Source organism: Microtus pennsylvanicus, chromosome 1 (assembly GCF_037038515.1).
Source record: "Microtus pennsylvanicus isolate mMicPen1 chromosome 1, mMicPen1.hap1, whole genome shotgun sequence".
NCBI lineage: Eukaryota > Metazoa > Chordata > Mammalia > Rodentia > Cricetidae > Microtus > Microtus pennsylvanicus.
The window spans coordinates 206,423,567-206,442,027 of NC_134579.1; the positions used below are offsets into that span (position 1 = coordinate 206,423,567).

At 40.9% G+C, this 18,461-nt stretch overlaps 1 protein-coding gene and 1 non-coding gene across 4 annotated transcripts in view; one reads left to right on the forward strand and one right to left on the reverse strand.

The window, feature by feature from the left end:
- Window positions 1-18,461, forward strand: part of Esr1 (estrogen receptor 1) — a 349,292-nt gene that overhangs the window by 137,353 nt on the left and 193,478 nt on the right. The window lies entirely within an intron of this gene.
- On the reverse strand, window positions 12,922-13,014 carry LOC142842850 (small nucleolar RNA SNORD88). Its single transcript, XR_012909507.1, has one exon. It is a non-coding gene; the product is annotated as a small nucleolar RNA SNORD88 (small nucleolar RNA).

The window sequence follows — 18,461 nt, forward strand, 5'->3', positions numbered from 1 at the left end:
CAAACTGGATTCTTATCTGTTTATTGATCAGAATTCTTATCAAGTCTCAACCTGTCAAAATCCTTAAACTTGTTAAACACGACGGTCATAAAAAAGCATCTCACACAGAGGTGCAGCTGTTCTTTGACCCTTGGCACTGTCCCATAAGACACTGTTTCAATGGATTGCATACATTTTCATGGATGTGTTCTTCCCATTCTGACTGTGAGCTCCTCAGAGGTTGGGAGCAAATTAAGATACTGTATTGCAGGGGTCACCTCATGAACAGATGAAAGCACAGATGGAAGGTTAAGATTCGCTTGTCCTGCTCTGGGTAACACAAAGCAGTCAGTTTTACCAGTAAGGTATCGATACGACACACTAGCCTCTGATAACGTTTAAACTGGCAGATGCATGCACAAGAGGCGAGAGGAGGGGAGAGCAGAAGAGAAAGGGAGCATCCAGATGAGCAGGCTAACACTCAACTCACTTAGTCGCTCAAAGATATGTGGTGTTTATAAAACGGGAAAAGGGAATAGAATAGAAAGAATAGATATTACATTAAAACAATGAAAGATGTATATTATATTAAAATGAGCAAGCATAAATTTTATAATGGTGAAAAGAATAAGTAGTGTTCAAAGAGAAATGAATGAACAGGAGGCCTTAAGAGTCAGACCAATTAACTGCAAGGTAAAGGAGGTTTAATTCTAGACATGCTGAATTAAGGGTAGATGCTTGCTTGATATACAGAGAGGATCATTCATCCACCACACAGTAGAAATGACACTCTAGTCCAGGGCTGGGGATTGCAGGTACTTCCTCAATTGATTTTAAAGGAAGTTGATGAAAAGAGTGGCTTTCATTGTGAAGATAGCACGTTTTTTGGAACAATGGAAAAGTTACTGTCAACTGGCTTTCCCATCACTCAAAAAATACCAGGACAATGAACTTAAATAGAGGAGAGTTTGTTTTGACTTACAATTTCAGAGATTGCAGTGTGGGGTCCTCGAGACCCATTGGTTTTGGGGCTGTAGAAACAGCATGTCGTGTTGGGAGTGCACATGGTGGAAGAGGACCATTCAATTCACAGCTAGAACAGTGAGAAAAAGAACAGGCTCGTGTCTTAGATCCCCCTCAAAGACACACCCCAAGTGACTGGAAGATTTCCTGCTAGCCTCTACTTCTCGAGTGCCCCAACACATCTCAATGGTGCCATAGGCTTGAGGATAACCCTCTTATATGTGTGCCTTTGGGGAGATGCTTGACCAAATCATAGCTGAAACTCCAAAATCTTCCTTATGATCTTCAGAAGAACATATTAAAAGAGGTTTCTGGATCTTACTAAAAGCTTGAGGGGGGGCACTTCATTACTAAAAGTATGTTCACAAGGACCTGCTGGACAACAGGACCAAGTGATTCACTGTAGGATTTTACAGTTAGAAAAATGCTGGTGTCAACACTGTTTGAAGTGTACAAACAGTGAAGTGCAGGCGCCAGTATGATCATTTTGGTGATGCTAAAGAAAGGTCGAAGATTTGGTGGCTTGAGGAGGTAGGGTTATATTGCAGGAGTTCGTTGGCCCAGGACATGTGGCCCAGAGCTTGGCTAGTCCTTTGACTTGCCAGAGAACTGTTCATCTTGTGGCAGCATGCATACTGTGCCATAGAGACACAAGACTATTTAGGCCAAAGGCAGAGGGTGTGAGTCTGTGCCCAGGGGAGTTGTTACATCACGTTTAAGTGAATACCTTCACGATGAACCTTCCTCAAAGATAGGTATTATCCTCAGGCCCTGACAAAGTTGCTCAATGTTTGGCTCTTGATTCCCATTAGAGAAAAACAGAGAGAAGGCATGAAACTTAAGGCCTGAGACCCTTGTTCTGTATAAGATTTCTTGTGAGCGATTTTATTAGCATTATGTTGTCGATAGCATTTTATACAGCCAGGCTATCGTTCAAATTGCTGATTCTCCTGCCTTTACCTCCCAAACGCATGCCATCACAGCTGGCTACATTATTGATTGGAGATGTTTTTATCTCTTTATTGTGACACCACACCATAGGACATGTGCTATACACGTGCCCCATATATGGTTCTAGAGAAAGAATGGAGGAAGATATTCTACCTGTGAGAGATGACATTGATTCTTCATTTCCTTTTTTTCTTTCTTTCTTCCTTTTGGCCAAACAGTTTTATCTTCGAGATAATTAAGATAAAATGCCTCTGACAAATGAAATCAGTATAGAGTCCTGTTTCTTGGCAGCTTTTGTGGACATAGCTAAGGTTTTCAGAAGCCTTTAAAAACCATGGCAACAAATGCCTCCGAAGGGTAATCAAAGGCTCCAAATGGTTTTAATCGCTGGTGTTTTTTATGCTGCCTCTTGGAGCATTCTTCTTCACTTTTTTGTTCATCTGATTGAAATTAAATTTCCAATTTCCCTACTAAGTGGTTCTCTTCTGGTCATGGCATTGGCTACTTCCATTAAAGTAGTAGTTTGTGCCCATGTATAGTGGCTAAGCTCATCAACAATCCATTAGAAAGCCCCATTTATGAGTGGCAATAATTTTCCACAAAAATTATAGACAGGCTTTAATGGGCACATGTTCAAAGGGCATTAACTGGCCCTCAAAATTATTGCCTACATTGTCCTTACAAGCCTTTCGGTGATGGTCTCTAGCTTTAACCCTCCCTAAATTCCTTTTTCTTTGTAGAAAACTACTGTTGACACCTTTAGACCCTTTCAAAATGAAAGGCCTGTTCTCTGACACCCACTCATTCAGAGGAAAGTGTATTCTGAAAAACAGGCAGACCACTTCTGGGCCATATCCTACGCTATTGCAGTACCAAGCCTGCAGACTAAACTGATATGTACTTGCCTCAAATTTTTCATTTGAGGGAAAAATATCATACACAAGAAAGGTGTCTTTCATACAACTATGGTCCACTCTGTAGAACTTGTTTCTTCTTCCATGTTAATCCTGGAACGTACATGAGTTAGCGAGCAGCTCCGACTCAGTCAAAGGCAGAAGATGCTCATTGCTGGAGGAAAGGCAAACACAGCGAGAAGAAAGAACGACAGTTTCCCCCACATGCCCACCTTCCCTTCGAGAAAATAGACAGGTTTTGTTTTCCAATTGCTAAGAAATAAAGACATAGGAAACACAATTTAATTATTAAATTACAACCTCTCCTTGCAAAAGGCACTTACTTTCTCTATTTGCTTTGAGGAGTAAATGGATTTTAAATTTTATCCACATGATCCTTATCTTTACCTGATGTACTCAGCAGTTTCAGATCATGGAGGAGAAGGTAAAGAGTGAACAAGATGGAATAAAATCAATGATTCAAGAATGTATAGATGAGTGGCTGGGTTACATATTCAAAAATATGATCTGTGTGGTTGAAATGAAAATGCAGTCATCTAAAATGTGGCTAGACCTCTTTATATATGTCACTAAGTGATGTACAAAATATTCTCCTTATATGCCATAGAAGATAAAGTATAGTTTGTGAGGTGATCGAAATTTGTAAGTATTTGCTCCTTTGATACCTTGGAGTCAGCAATAAGGTCACACATTTGAAAATGATTCTGCTTTGCTATTCCTATCTTTCAGTGCTGTGTGGTGCAGTGGAATCCCATGGAGATGGTTTTTTTCTGATTTACAGCCCACACAGCACTGTGCTCTCTGAGTGGCTGCAGACCAGCCTTGCCCCCACTGTCTCTGCTCCAATCCTCCCTTCTTAGCAGACATACCTGTGAACACCTCCCTGCTCGTGGTCCTCACATCCGCTTTCCCAGAAAAGACTAACTTGTTGAGCTAAAGAATTTACGTTTTTCTGTTGTTTTCATGCAGCAGATATTTATTTAATGGCATTTCATTAAAAGCACCACTAGAATCCAAAAAGATGCAATATCCACAACCTAATGAAGAATTCAGAGGGTCATACATGAAAGTACACAAGACTTAAACTTAGTGCTAGAAGAGATGTCCCAAGGCCTTGGAAATGGAGAAGGGGTTCTTAGGGAAGAAAGATTAGAGTTCAGAGTTGGGAGTGAGAACACTGTTCTAGGATAGATAGTCGAAGCTTTGGAAGAGATCGTGTCTCTACTGGTAATTGTCAAAGCATGTTAAAAACACCTATTTCATTGTAAATTTCCTGGAACTTGTTAGTCATTGTTTTCTCAACCCCGCATGGTCTGTGTAGGACAAAATTAGATAGCATTCTAGAACAATGCCTCCTTCCAAACTATGCTGCACATAATTGAACACAATCCAGCCATGCCTTTTCCCATTGTCATGAGCAAGAAGTCTCTGATGTGTCCAGAGGCTGTTGAATATTTTCTTTCCAAGATGTGTGTGCAATGTACCTGTTCAACATCTGAAGTTTAACATAGGAATGACATTAATAAAATATTAAGATAAAAAGATGCTAAAAATCAAAGTGTTATGTTTTATTATAATCTAGAAAAACAGGTGGTCCTCAGTAAAGATTTATTTAGGTGATTACAGCTTAGAGTCTGATTTTTATGTTTATGATAGTTTTGATTGTTTCATTAGTTTTAATTCTGTATTTATGAAGGGTGTTTAAGGATTTATTTCTTTTATTATTATTATTATTTGTTTTTTTTTTTTTGAGACAGGGTTTCTCTGTAGCTTTGGAGTCTGTCCTGAAACTTGCTCTTGTAGACCAGACTGGCCTCAAACTCACAGAGATCTGGGCACACTACCTGACTTGTTTTATTATCTTTAAATTATATATATACACACACACACACATATGTATGTATATATGTATGTGTGTGTGTGTGTGTGTATGTGTGGTGTGTGTGTGTGTGTGTGTGTGTGCAGATGCCCACAGAGGTCACAAAATGACACCGGAGCTCCTGGAGCTGGAGTGATTCTGAGCCACCCGATGTGAGTACTGGGACTCTAACTTGGATTCTTTGTATGAGCTGTTTAGCACGGAGCCATCTCTCTTTCCCCCAATGGTGCTTTGAACATTTGACAGAGTCTTCATTCCAAGAGTTCTGTGCAACATGAACCATCGGGAGATGGTAAATTTAGATACCCCATTTAATGCATAAAATCATGGCAGTAATAACTGGTTTCAAAGAAGGTAGAAAATTTGATAAGTTCTCATCAACTCTATCACAGTGTTTGAAAGATTTCTGTTCTTTCTCTGTATGTTCTTTCAAACACCTTTCCCTCAATGCTGGTCCTTTTAATCAAATGCTGTACGCACTGGAGACAAGAGAAATGTCTGAGTCTAGATTTGCCAATGGGCTTTTTTGAGTGTGTCCTGTGTGGATTGTGTACTCGCTGACTGTAAATCCCCAAGAGAAACCGGGAGAGTGAGATGTATGTTAGGACAATTTGGGGGACAAGGTGCCCTAATCCTTTTCACTAGTTTCATCCTCATATCTCCTTATTGATCAAGTAAGGACATCATAGTCACATGCTTGTATTTGGATTCCATTTTTCTGAGAAATAGAAGTACTGTCAAGTGTTCTACATGACAGCTATTGCTTATAAAATGCTTTATAGGTGGCTGTTTTTTTCTGAACAGCATGTGAGAGAAAGGATTTGTATTAAATATTTTTATAAACACACCTCCATTTATGTGTATGTGTACATATGAGTATACATATTGATATATATGTAAGTATATATATTTAAATATGTATGTTTTCTTTCTAACATCTATCTATCATCTATCTATCTATCTATCTATCTATCTATCTATCATCTATCTATCTATCTATCATCTATCTATCTATCTATCTATCTATCTATCTATCTATCTATCATCATCTATCATTTGCTGTTATCATTATCTATGCATGAACATAAGTATTATCTATCTATCATCTATCTATCCATCATCTATCTATCATCTGCTATTATCATTATATATATGAGCATAAGTATCATCTATCTATCTACCCATCAGCTATATGTCATTTATATAGGTACCTATCCTGCATCCTCCCTCGTACCTCCTATCTATTTAAATTTTTGGAATTGTGTTCTTTGACATGTATCTAGCAACTATCCGTGAATTACAGGATCATGGATTTTTGACTTTTGATTTTTATTCATCTGTATTGTTATCTTCTCAGTAAGCACCTTTTCCTTGTATAATAAAGCATCATGTACAGGTGTGTGCTGCAGCTCATCAGGGGATTTAACAGCAGCATATTGAGGGCTCTTCGCTCACCCCCATCTTACACTTCTTTATTCTTACATTAAAAGTATCTTTATTTTGCTTGCAAGGTGCCAAGTTTGCACTAAAGTGTAACTTTCATTTCATTGGTTGAGAGGCTATGTGAACTGTGTTGAGTAGACATTGGGTAGTTGGTCCCAGGAAGCTATTATTGCTCTGGGTTATTGATAAATCATAGCAGAGGAGGTGAACATGACTTTATGTTAATAAATCCATCAGAAATCTCAGTGGTTAGAGCAGAAGTACTGGCTGGCCAGGCGAATCATTTTAGTTAATCACCTCAATTGTGACATTGACTCTAATTCTGCACCCCGATTGGGAAGGAAGAGCTCGCTTCCTGGGAGGGAGCTAGGTTGTTATCAGTATGACTTTGGTCACATACCTGTTTGCTCTGAGGCCTGCACATATCAGAAAGACTGTTGCGTCCATGGACTGGATATATGTGCTCTTTGGCCCAGAGATAATACATGATCCCGACCTCCTTTGCTTACCCTTCACTGTGACTCCACATAGCAATGTCTCTGTACTAGATGGCTTTATGTCAACTTGACACAAGCTGGAGTCATCAGAGAGGAAGGAGCCTAAGTTGAGGAAATGCCTCCGTGAGATCAGCTGCAAGGCATTTTCAATTAGTGATCAAGGGGAGAGGACTCAGTCCTTGGTGGCTGATGTCATCCCTGGGCTGGTGACCCTGGGTTCTGTAACAAAGCAGACTGAGAAAGTCAGGAGAAGCAAGCCAGTAAGCAGCATCCCTTACGGCCTCCGCATCAGCTCCTGCTAGGTTCTATTTACTTGAGTTCCCATTCTGACTTCCTCCAATAATGGACTATGATCTAGAAGTGTAAGCCAAATAAACCCTTTCCACCTGGACTTGCTTTTTGGTAATGGTGTTTCATCACAGCAATAGAAACCCTATCTAAGGCAGTCACCAAAGTAACTTATGAATGAACTCTGGTAACTCATTCTACTCTTACTTGTTTGGAAATAATATGGCTTTTGTTGTAAAAGCAGTTGGAAAATGGTATGAAACTTACCTTGAAGTATCTGAAAAACTAGAAAGAAAAGAACTATGTATATTGACTTTAATGAATAAGCCAGTGTAATATCAAACTTTTGCATCCTCCTCCTTCTCTTCCTTTTCCTCCTCCTCTTCCTCTTCTTCCTCATTGTCCTCTTCCCCTTTTGTCTCCATCTCTACTGAAAGTAAATCTAAGGAAATTCAAGGTGTACTTGGGTCAGAAACTTTCCTGTTAGCTTGACTTCTGGGGTCACATCTAAAGCTGTAGAGAATCTGAGCACAGCACTGATGACCCCTGGTTATTCTAAGGTACCTTCAGTGGTATGCCTGGAGATACGAAGGGTACCTTTTTTAGTGTTAATGTGCCTTTAAAATGGGCTACCTTTTTCTTCCCTAAGAGCAGAAAGGAAGTATTCTGCTACATTAACACAAGTTTTGGGAGCATCTTTATATTTTTCTTTTTAGAGATACTAAATTTTCCTACACAATTCCCACGATGCTAGGCCTCTTTGACTTAGTTAACTGTAGTTTCCGAGGCCATGCAGGCTTTGTTAAATGACTTTCATTTTCAGACCCCTTTCAAAGGAAATAGTTAAAAATAATAATCGCAGTAGCAACTGTACTGAGATAAACAAGGTGAGTGGAACAGAAGACTGGATGGGCTGGGAGGTCAGAATGGTGTCACAGGTGTGAAGGTGCCGGGTGGTGGGGCCAGACCCTCATCTTGCAGAAATAAACTCGGCTTCTCTGAAGGAGGGACACAGTGGCTAGGAGACAGAAGTAACTGCAGATTTCCAGTGGACAGGGGCTTAATGACATTTGAGAATAGCTCAGTGGGTACGGGCTTGCTGCAAACCTGACAATTGGAGGTTGATGGTAGAAGGAGAGGACCAACTTCTACAAATTGTCCTCTGACCTCCACACATCTGCACACTCACATGCACACAGTAGTTAAATACATATTCAAAAGTTAATTGATTTGTTTGAAGAGTGAGCTTTGGGCAGAAAGGGAGCTGAATTGGAAACATGTTCTGGTTTTCTCACTGTGCCTCTTCATCCTTTCTGTCAGAGTCTGTCAGAGTTTGGGAATTCGTCTGGGAATAATAAAATGGAGGTCTTGAGTCCAAAGGCTTCCTTTTACCTGTAGGGTAATATAGTTAATAAAATTATAGAATGAGATTATTTTACATATAAAAATTATCATAGAAATATAGTTACCTTTATTATTAGAAAATAATTTCATGAATTAGTTAGGGGTTCTCTAGTTTCAAACCTCACCTGAGACTTGCTTTGGTGTTGGCAGTGGGGAAAGAATGGATGTCTATGGGAGACTCTGAGTGTCCTGGCTATTCTCAGACAGGCCTGGGACAGAGCAAGAGTTCACTCTCCAGGCCGTAGGGCCTTGGGGCTGGGTGGAATCTCATCCTTGCTTCTGTTTCTGCCAGTGTGGCCACTTCATGTCTCCCCCTTGTCAGTCTTCATTGCCATAAGCTGGGAATCCGGGCTGGCCACAGCTGTCGAGTGACATAGACTATGACAGTCAATACCAGAGAAGGACTCTGGCCTTTCTCTGGACAGGGTCACATCCCTGGACCAATTGCTACTCGTAGGAGGTTGAGTCACACATGCAGGGTCACTTCTGTGGGACAACGGTGAATCAGTTGATGTTCCCTGAGCACCTCAAGTTTGTGAACTTCCATTTCCTCAGATGTAAATGTCAAAAAGGTCCTATCCTTTCTGCTCAGAGCTCGTTCCAGCCTGCACAGCATTCTGAAGAACTCCCACTTGGCTCAGTCAAGTACTTGCTTTGAAACAACCAACAGCTGTCACCATTTTGTCTGGCTCTCTGTCTTCATCCCTGGCTCTTTTACAAATTGAATTATTTTGAAAATAAAATGATAGGTTTCCAGAATATATTCTGATATTTTGATATACATAAGTGTAATGAAATGGTTACTGCATTCAAGAATCTCCCACATCAGTTTTCTGCGCATGGTAAGAGCACCCAAAATGTACTTTCAGCATTTCCAGGGCTCAACCCTTTGTGGCCAACTACCCACTGTGTGATCTACAGGATCACTGCCCTATAGAAAGGTATTACAGTACTTCCCAGTCAATCTCCCTACTGATCTGTCTTTTTCCTTGCCATTGAAATTGTATTTGGAGTTAGAATATTATTGACGCTTTGAAAAAGGAAAGCCTGTCATTGTAATGCTCTGAGTAAACCTTGAGGCCATTGTCCTGAGTGACAGAAGAACAATGCCCTTCGCTTCTTACAAACGACCACTGAAAATCAGCTGCTGAAGTTCAAAGACATGTTTTTGAAAATTTTAATTACATTTATTTATTCACTTACTTATATGTGTGTGAATAAGTGTGCATGCACACACATGACCTGGCCTGCACACGGATGTCAAAGAACAACTTGTGTGAGTTAGCGACATCCTGGGGATCGAACACGGATCGTTAGCTATGGAGCAAGCTCCACTGTGTTGTGCTGGCAGCCATAGACGAGAACATTTAAGAACTTGGATGTCCACCTCTGCCCTGTGGCTTTTGTTTGAAGATTATCGGGTTTAATCAGAGATAGAGAGACGTGCTTTTGAGACTGTTCAGATGTCAAGGACATGGTTTCTTGCTGATATGGAATTCTTAGAATAAATCACAAGTGTGTTTTCTTTTTTGCAAGCGTTTGTTAGCTTTTCCCTCTTAAAATACCCTTTAATAACAATGAAAGCATCTAACTTACATAGTAGAGAATTAGGAGCCAGTGATTTTAAAATGTAAATTTCTTTGATGACCATATTGTTGAAATATACTTTATCTTGTGGCAGGGAGGGTTCTTTCGACTTGCCATGTTTTCCCTAAGAAAACTATGACTGCAACCTTCTCTTTCCATAGAGTGGCTTCTGATTCTATTGTGAACTTAGCATTTTTAGTGAATTAAAAAATAAAGGAATTCCAAACCCCAATAACTTTTATAATGGCGTCTTCAGAATAGAGTTTGGAGTTGTATAGATCATTAATCAGTGGAAAGGCAGAGATTGCAAAGGAGTAATCGCACCACATTTAACATGTCTTGAGACATATTCTGCTAAATACAATTTCATGTTTCTTCACGGGGCTCATGTGTCAGCAATGAGGAAACTTTAGGGAGCAGGGATTAGGCAGAGGAGGCTTTTTTTCTGCTTTGCAGCCAGGCTCAGTTGTTTTGGGGTTCTTTTGGCCACAGATAGCGATGTCTTTTCACTTCTTTTTAAGATTAAAAAACAGTTTGAATGTAATTGCACCCTTCCATATACCCCTTCTTCCCTCCAAATATTTTCATGTCACCTCTAACACCTTCCATGTCTCAAATCGATGACTTTTTTCTTTGCTTTTTTATTCTCTCTCTCTCTCTCTCTCTCTCTCTCTCTCTCTCTCTCTCTCCCCGCACACACACACACACACACACACACACACACACACGCACACACATGCATACACACACACACATACACAGTAGAATAAGTATATAAATACAACCTGCTGATCCATTTAAAGTAACTTATGTTCATATGATTTCAGGGTTGACTGTTTGGTATTGGATGACTAACTAGGTCCTCATTGTTGGGAAGGCTAATTTACCCTCTCTCAGTATTCTTTAGTTGTCTGTAGGGGTTTTTGATTGTTTGTTTTTTGATTTTTGGCTATGGCTGGGACCCTATGATGTTTTTTCTCTTTCTCATTAGCATGTCTCCTGCTATTTTTTCAGGTCTTATTTAGACAGCCATGTTAGTAAGGCATCAGGAGTGTAGCTCTCCTGTTATTTCTGGGAGACACAGTCTTTCAGCAGGCCTCCTGGTCCTCTGGATCTTACAGTCTTTGGCCTTATCTTCCTTGAGGTTTCATGAGTCCCAGGTCCAGGAGCTGTACTGTAGATGTATTAGTTAAAGTTTGGTGCCCCGTGATCAGCTGATACATGCATTTTCACCAGTTATGGATTTCTGTAACACTCCACTTTTTGCCAAGAGAAAGTTCCTTAGTGAGGAATGAGAGCAACACTTACCTGGAAATGTAAGGGTAAGTTTTAGAATGTTTTAGGAATTATGCTGATCTAATAAAGTGTTATCTATGATCTTACTAGCCCTGGATAGTTGAGAAATGACGTTGCTCTCCCAGTGGTGGGATGAAGGTCATCTGAGATGATGTTCTTAAGAAGTGTGACTTCATTGTCTCAGGTGGTCTGGATGTCTAAGAAGGTATGTTTCAATGACACCTCCACTTTTGCTGAATGACCATCAGGTGTTCACTTTGCTCTTTGCCAGGCTACATGGCAACTGTAACCTACGTATAGAAATTGTCCCCAGCCTTGAGGACTAGGAAATAGGACTGATCATGCTTCCTAGGATGACATTTGCCATGCAAATCACTACATGCTTCTTTGTGCATCCTGTATTTGTTCAGTGGCCATAAGATGAACAAAAACTTAGTACTCATTGACTACATCTGTTAGTTATTCTTCTTTTCTCTTGAAATTATATGTGGAATTGAAATACTATTTATTAAAAAGATCTTTTCATTTGCAAGAATGTGGGGATATCTTAAGACCATTGTGCTAAGTGTCAGAGAAAGAAAAATGGCTACCGTGGGAACTAGCATTGTCTGATTCCCATTAGTTAGGAGAAATTATTGGGGTTGATAAACTCGATTCGCTAATATTTCTTCTCTCTCTCTTCTCTTTCTCTCTCTCTCTCTCTCTCTCTCTCTCTCTCTCTCTCTCTCTCTTTCTTTCTTTCTTTCTTCTTTCTTTCTGTCTTTTTATTGGGGCGGGGGGCAGAGTTTCTTTGTGTAGTCCTGGCTGCCCTGGAACTCTGCAAACTAGGCTGGTCTTGAACTCACAGAGATGTACCTATCTTTTCCTCCTGAGTGCTAGAATTAAAGACATGCACCACCACCACACTTCAATTAGCTGATATTTCTAAGAACTATGGACTAGCTATTTGTTTCCTTGTTGTTGAAGAGAACTGAGTCAAATTACACAAAACAGCAATGTCTGACCTCAGGCTACAGATGTTCCGGGGAAACCCCTGTCTGTGAAATCTTAAATGCCTCACCTTTTTGTCCTTACTTTGCATCAGAATGTCTAGGTAGAGTTTTGCCTATAAAAGAACTTGGGAGAAACTCCCAAAGACCAGTGAAATTCTTAGTTAGCACTTCATGACTCAGGAGTCCACTAAAAAATGTGATCCCGCAGTTTGAAGGACCTCTCTGTCTCCATATTCTGCACCACATTTGATGTCAGTCAGCCATCTTTACCATTCCCCCTAAAGCATTAAAATGACACTGAGCTGGGACATGAGCTTGAACTTGGCTCTGAGGGACCAGGACACTCGGGAGAACCCTGCTCAAGGTCCCTGCATATTTATCCCATCTGTCAGAATGCAAGAACATTTTCTGTTCCTTGCCTCTCAAGATGGGAACACTTTGAAATTCTTTCTACCACTTCTGGACATCAACGTTTAGTCTTTAAAGGAGCTGAAGTGGTAAGAAAGCTTGGAGAACTTTCTGGAAGCATGCAGTATGGAGGAGAAGGGCCAGGATGTTAGAGTGGTAGAGGAATGCTGCCTGCCTTTGAATTAGTCACCCTAATCATTCCACTGTCCTCTTTGTTTGATCCTTCCCTATTACCCCATCTTTTTTTTCTTTTTCCTCCACAGCCCCCCACATGTCCTGGAATCAAGGGTCTTGGGGCAAGGCACCATGTCCTTGGGGTGATCAGAGCCCTATGCTGGACATCACAAGGGCGGGGGGGGGCGATTTCGGAGGGTCCTAGTGTGGCCTACATAACAGCACTAACGTGTGTGTGGAGCTAGGAGAAGCATTGCTGAATAAGACTCATTGTCTCTGGGGTACTGTGGTGAGGTGCTGGTCACGGATCCCCTCATGCTTTCCCACAGCTGTTGGCTTGGCCCCGTGCCAGGTGGCTGGAACAACTGTGGCTGTGCAGGTGGACTGCAGAGACTGGACACAATGGCGTCCTGTCAACATTTGCAGTAGACTGGGGTCTTGTGAGGACAGAGAGAAGGCCTTCTGACTTCACTTTCATGTAGAAAAGGAAACTTTCCAGGGCTGTTGTCTTTCCTAGAATTCCTTCTTTAAAAACATCTGTTGAAAATGCAGTTGGATATTAGTAATACTTTCTGGTTCAGATAAAAAAATAAAAGCCAAATACCATTTTGAGGTGGGTGTTGTCCCTAATAAGATTAATTGGATAAGACTAGTGTGAAAATAGAATCTGGGATACATGATTAAGACACTCGGTGTCTTTTTGTTTGGTTTTGTTTTGATTTTTGCTCATGCCACTGCATACAGATGTGGTTGTGAAATAGTTCACATCAGGGCCCACTGAATGTCCTCACTGGACTTTTAGGAATGTGTTCACTGAGACAGCCAAATTTGATTTCATTTGGTTTGGCTCATTGCACTGGCTGTGAATCAGAGAGTAGTCATTTTAATATCAAAATGGGATTTATTTACAAACATCCTGCTGCAATTATTCTTTCAGAGGTCATAAAGTTTTTTTTTTGTTTAATTTCCTCAAAAAATTTGCTTTCTAGTTTTTCCTTTTATTGATAGTTTGTGCTAGAATATATTAAAGAGGTTTTCTAGAACAAAAAAAAATACAAGCCCTGATCCACAGATAAATGTAATATCTTTCATGTGGTTTATCTTTCGTGTTTGGTGAGAGAGAACTGTGTATTAGGAATCAGTCTGGAGATGAGTGTATTGCTAATTCTGAAATGTTCTTAAAAGCTATAGTGATTTATTAAACTGTCCCATTATTATTGTAAGCAACAATTTAATATTTAAGTGTTCTGAGTCAGTATTGTGTTCCTTCTACTTAGCCAACAATGGCAGTATTCTACAAAAAAAACCCCAAAGACTCACGGATTAGACAGACCTGAATTTTAATGATGGTTCTACCATCTCTGGGCCAAGCGACTATGAGCAAGTTAACTCTCTGGAGTCTCAGCTTCAGACTGTGCAGCTAGAGTAACCAGACTTGTTGTTTGTGATCCTGAGATGAAGTAAACCACTGAACTCACCAAGCACAGTGGCTAATTTATGAAAAGCACATGGCCCATGGTACTAGTCAGTCCTTGGCCACAGAGCCTGCCACATGTGAGCAAGTCAGGACCAATACAGCCTTCCAACTTTGATTTTTCTTTCTTCTTTCTTACATAGATGCTTATGACAACTCCAAGTTCATTTTCTCAATCCCATTGCTAGGTATACACAACAAAACCACTTGAACCATTCAAACTACGCAGTTCGGTACAGTTAGGTCCATGTATGTTGTATGAGCAGAACTTTCTCCTTTCTTAAATTGAAACTGTGCCTTTTGGGTAATAACTGCCTCACTTTCTGATGAATCTCGATGGCCACTAGGCTGTCAGCACTGCGTATCTTTTAGGTACATCATGTACCCAGAGCTATTTTTAGCTTTTCGTGTCTGGCTTGTCTTACTTAGCGTTATGATTTCCCCATTCACACATGTTGTAGCATATATTAGATTTTTGTTCCTTTAAAAGGCTAAATGGTAATTCTGTTGTATTTACATGCCACCTTTTGTATGTTTATTTAAGTCAGTAGACCTTGAATTGTCTCTGCTTTTTGGCTATTATGAGTAATGTTGCTTTAAGTGTGGACATGCCCATCTCTGTTTGAATTCCTGCTTTCAGTCACAGACATGTATGAAGGTTTGATGTTGGAGACGGAGCCTAGAAAAACTGTTTCTAGCTTCATCTCCGCTGTTGTGATAAAATGATGACCCAAAGCAACTCCTGGAAGGAAAGGATTTATTTTGTCTAACAGGTTCCATCACTGAGAGAAGTCAGGGCAGGAACTCAGGCGGTGATATGAAGTAGAAACCATGGAGGAATGCTGTTTGCTGACTTGCTGAGTGGCCTGTGGTTAGGTAGCTTTCTCAGGACTCTTAGCACAGGGAATGATGCTTCCCACAGTGGGCTGAGCTCTCTTTCATCAATGAACAATTCAGACGGTCCCTGATAGAGTTATCCAAGGGCCGATCTGATCCAGACAATCCCCCAACCTCTAATACCTCCACTTATTTAAGATTTTCCTGAAAGAGGAATTGCCAGGTATTTCACCTATAATTTCATTTTGATTTGACTTTAGTATGTCTCTTACATCTATGGGCTGGACAGCTGGCTGATATCTTTCTGAACTCTCTCATTTATTTATTTATTTATTTATTTATTTATTTATTTTTTCATTGAGGAAAAAAATTTCCGCCTCCTCCCAGCCTCCCCCTCCTCCCCCTCCCCCCACTCCTCTCCCCCTCCCTCCACTTCTCTCCCCCTCCCTCTCCAGTCTGAAGAGCAGACAGGGTTCCCTGCCCTGTGGAAAGTCCAAAGTCCTTCCCCCTCCATCCTGGTCTAGGAAGGAGAACATCCAAACTGCCTAGGCTCCCACAAAGCCAGGACATGAAGTAGGATCAAAACCCAGTGCCATTGTCCTTGGTTTCTCAGCAGCCCTCATTGTCCGCCATATTCAGAGAGTCCGGTTTTATCCCATGCATTTGTTCAACTATGTTCATAGCAGCATTATTTGTAATAGCCAGAACCTGGAAACAACCTAGATGTCCTTCAATGGAAGAATGGACAAAGAAAGTATGGAATATATACATATTAGAGTACTACTCAGCGGTAAAAAACAATGACTTCTCAAATTTTGCATGCAAATGGATGGAAATAGAAAATAGTATCCTGAGTGAGGTAACCCAGACCCAAAAAGATTAACAAGGGATATACTCACTCATAATTGGGTTCTAGCCATAAATAAAGGCCAGTGAGTCTATAATTTGTTATCCTAAAGAAGCTAGATAAGAAGGTGAACCCAAAGAAAAACATATAGCTTCCTCCTGGGTAGGGGAAGTAGACAAGATTGCCAGGCAAAGATCGGGATCTTAAGGGTGGGGTGGGAGGGGGGCAAGGGGAGATGGGGAGAGAAAAATGAGAAGGATAGGATGGGGAGAACTTGGGGCAACGGGATGATTGGGATAAAGGAAGGTTGGATAGGGGAGCAGGGAAGCACATATCTTAATTAAGGGAGCCATTTTAGGGTTGGCAAGAGACTTGGACCTAGAGGGGCTTCCAGGTGCCCAAAGTAAGGTCCCCAGTTAGTTCCTGGGGCAGCTGAGGATAGGGAACCTGAAATGATCCTATCCTATAGCCATACTGATGAATATTTTGCATATCACCATAGAACCTTCATCTGAACTCTCTCTTAATGTATTTAGAATTGTTCTACACCCCCTCTTCCTATCCACCCTCTCGAGTCAGATCCTCCCGGTTAACATCCTGGAGAAAAGCAGGAGCCTTTCACTTCTTCTTCTTCCAGCCCCAGGTATTTAGAAAGCTGATGAAATCTTCTCATCTTCTTTTGCTTCAGGTACCTTAGTACTAACGGATGGTTAGTACCTATTTTGATATGAATTTTTCTTGGGCATAATTGTGAATACTCCTAATTATTCATTTTTAAATGTCAGTCGTTCCTACCTTCCTACTTTCACTTAGTAGCCTTTTGAATTCTCCCTACCCTATTCAATCCCTTGACTGTTGTCCATTTCTTCTGTTGGTGGCCCCAAGAACCTGCTATTCGGTTTTGCCTGGCTTCTCTCAGTGCATTCTTTTTTTTTGGTACTAGTGATTGATGTACGTGACTCTACAAAGATGAAACTCCACTTAATGGGCAAGGGTCAGCTTGGGATTTTCCCATCTTCTTCTGGGTAATATGCCTAGTCCTCTGTAAATCATATCTAGAAATCTGACCTGTGCCCGTTACCCTCTAATGTAAGACTTTTTTAATCCCAATGTTTAATATCAGTTTTTTTACATACCTTGCATATTTTTAAATTAAAGGGCATGACATCAGCTTGGCTATGTCAGTGCCCTGTTTCACTTCCTTATGTACAGGTATCCTGGGTCTCATAGCACCCATTGATAACACCCATTGGTCCAATAGCTGCTGAAAAGCCTACCGTGATTGCCAGCAGGAACATAGACCACGTTCTTAAATAAAGAGGTTGTTAGACAAGTTTAGCCTTCTGTTAATGAAGGTTGCAGGGATAGATGAGTTCAGTCTCTCATGTGAGGGAGACTTTCATTCAAAACCCATCTTGCTTTCATTGCTCTCCTTCTTTGTCCCTCCCCAACTCACCCATCCTGTTTCCTCATGTTCTTATCCCCCTTTCCCTTTCTTCTTCTCCCTACCCACCCTCAGTCTACCCAGGAGATCTTATCTATTTCCCTTTCCTAGGATGGTCCATGCATGTCCCTTTTGGGGTCCTTTTTATTACCTCACTTCTCTGGGACTGTGGGTTGTAGTCTGGTTATCTTTTGCTTTACATACAATATCCTCTTATGAGTGAGTACATACTGTGTTTGTCTTTCTGAGTCTGGTTACCTCACTCAGGATGATTTTTTTTCTAGTTTCATGCATGGAACTAAGTACATATTTAAAATAAAAGAAAAAACATTGTAAGTAACGGAGTAAAAGAGAAATGAAGAAGACACCCCAAGTCTACCCCTGTCTTCCACGTATACCCCCCCACATGCGCCTTCCCTTCCTTCCTCTCTCAAACAGGCAGGTTTGGGTGTAGATTTCAAAGATCCACCCCATGGTATCTTGTCTTTCCCAGCCAGGCCCTACCTTCTAAACAGCAGACAAACCAGAGACCACACATTCAAAATGCTAGCTGGTGGGGAACATTCGAAATTCAAACCACAGCAGTTGTTCAACTGGTAATGCCAGTTCCAAAGGGTCTATGAGTCAATTCTGGATGAATGGATGGATGCTGGGTGCACTGACTAAAGCCCCCACAAGGAGATGTGGTTTGAGGCTGCTGCCAAAATATCCTGAGGAGAAGGGAGACAAAGGAAGAGTCCAGGGTATTAGATTTCTCACAAGCTACTGTTTGCTTTAATTAGGTCCTTGTTTATCTTTCTTTGGAGTGTCTGGATATGGAACGTTGTTTATTTTCATAACTAACAAATGTAGGCTTTCAGAGCGATAATAATAAAAAGAAAACAGCTGCCGTGAGAGAAGGAAAATTCAAGAGAAAGAAATCCTAGAGAAGCTGAAGGAAAAGTCCTCGTGTCGCAAAGCCCCGTGTTTCTTGGGGACCAGGTTTGCGTTGCATGTAGGTCTCATCTGCATCCTCTCCCTACAC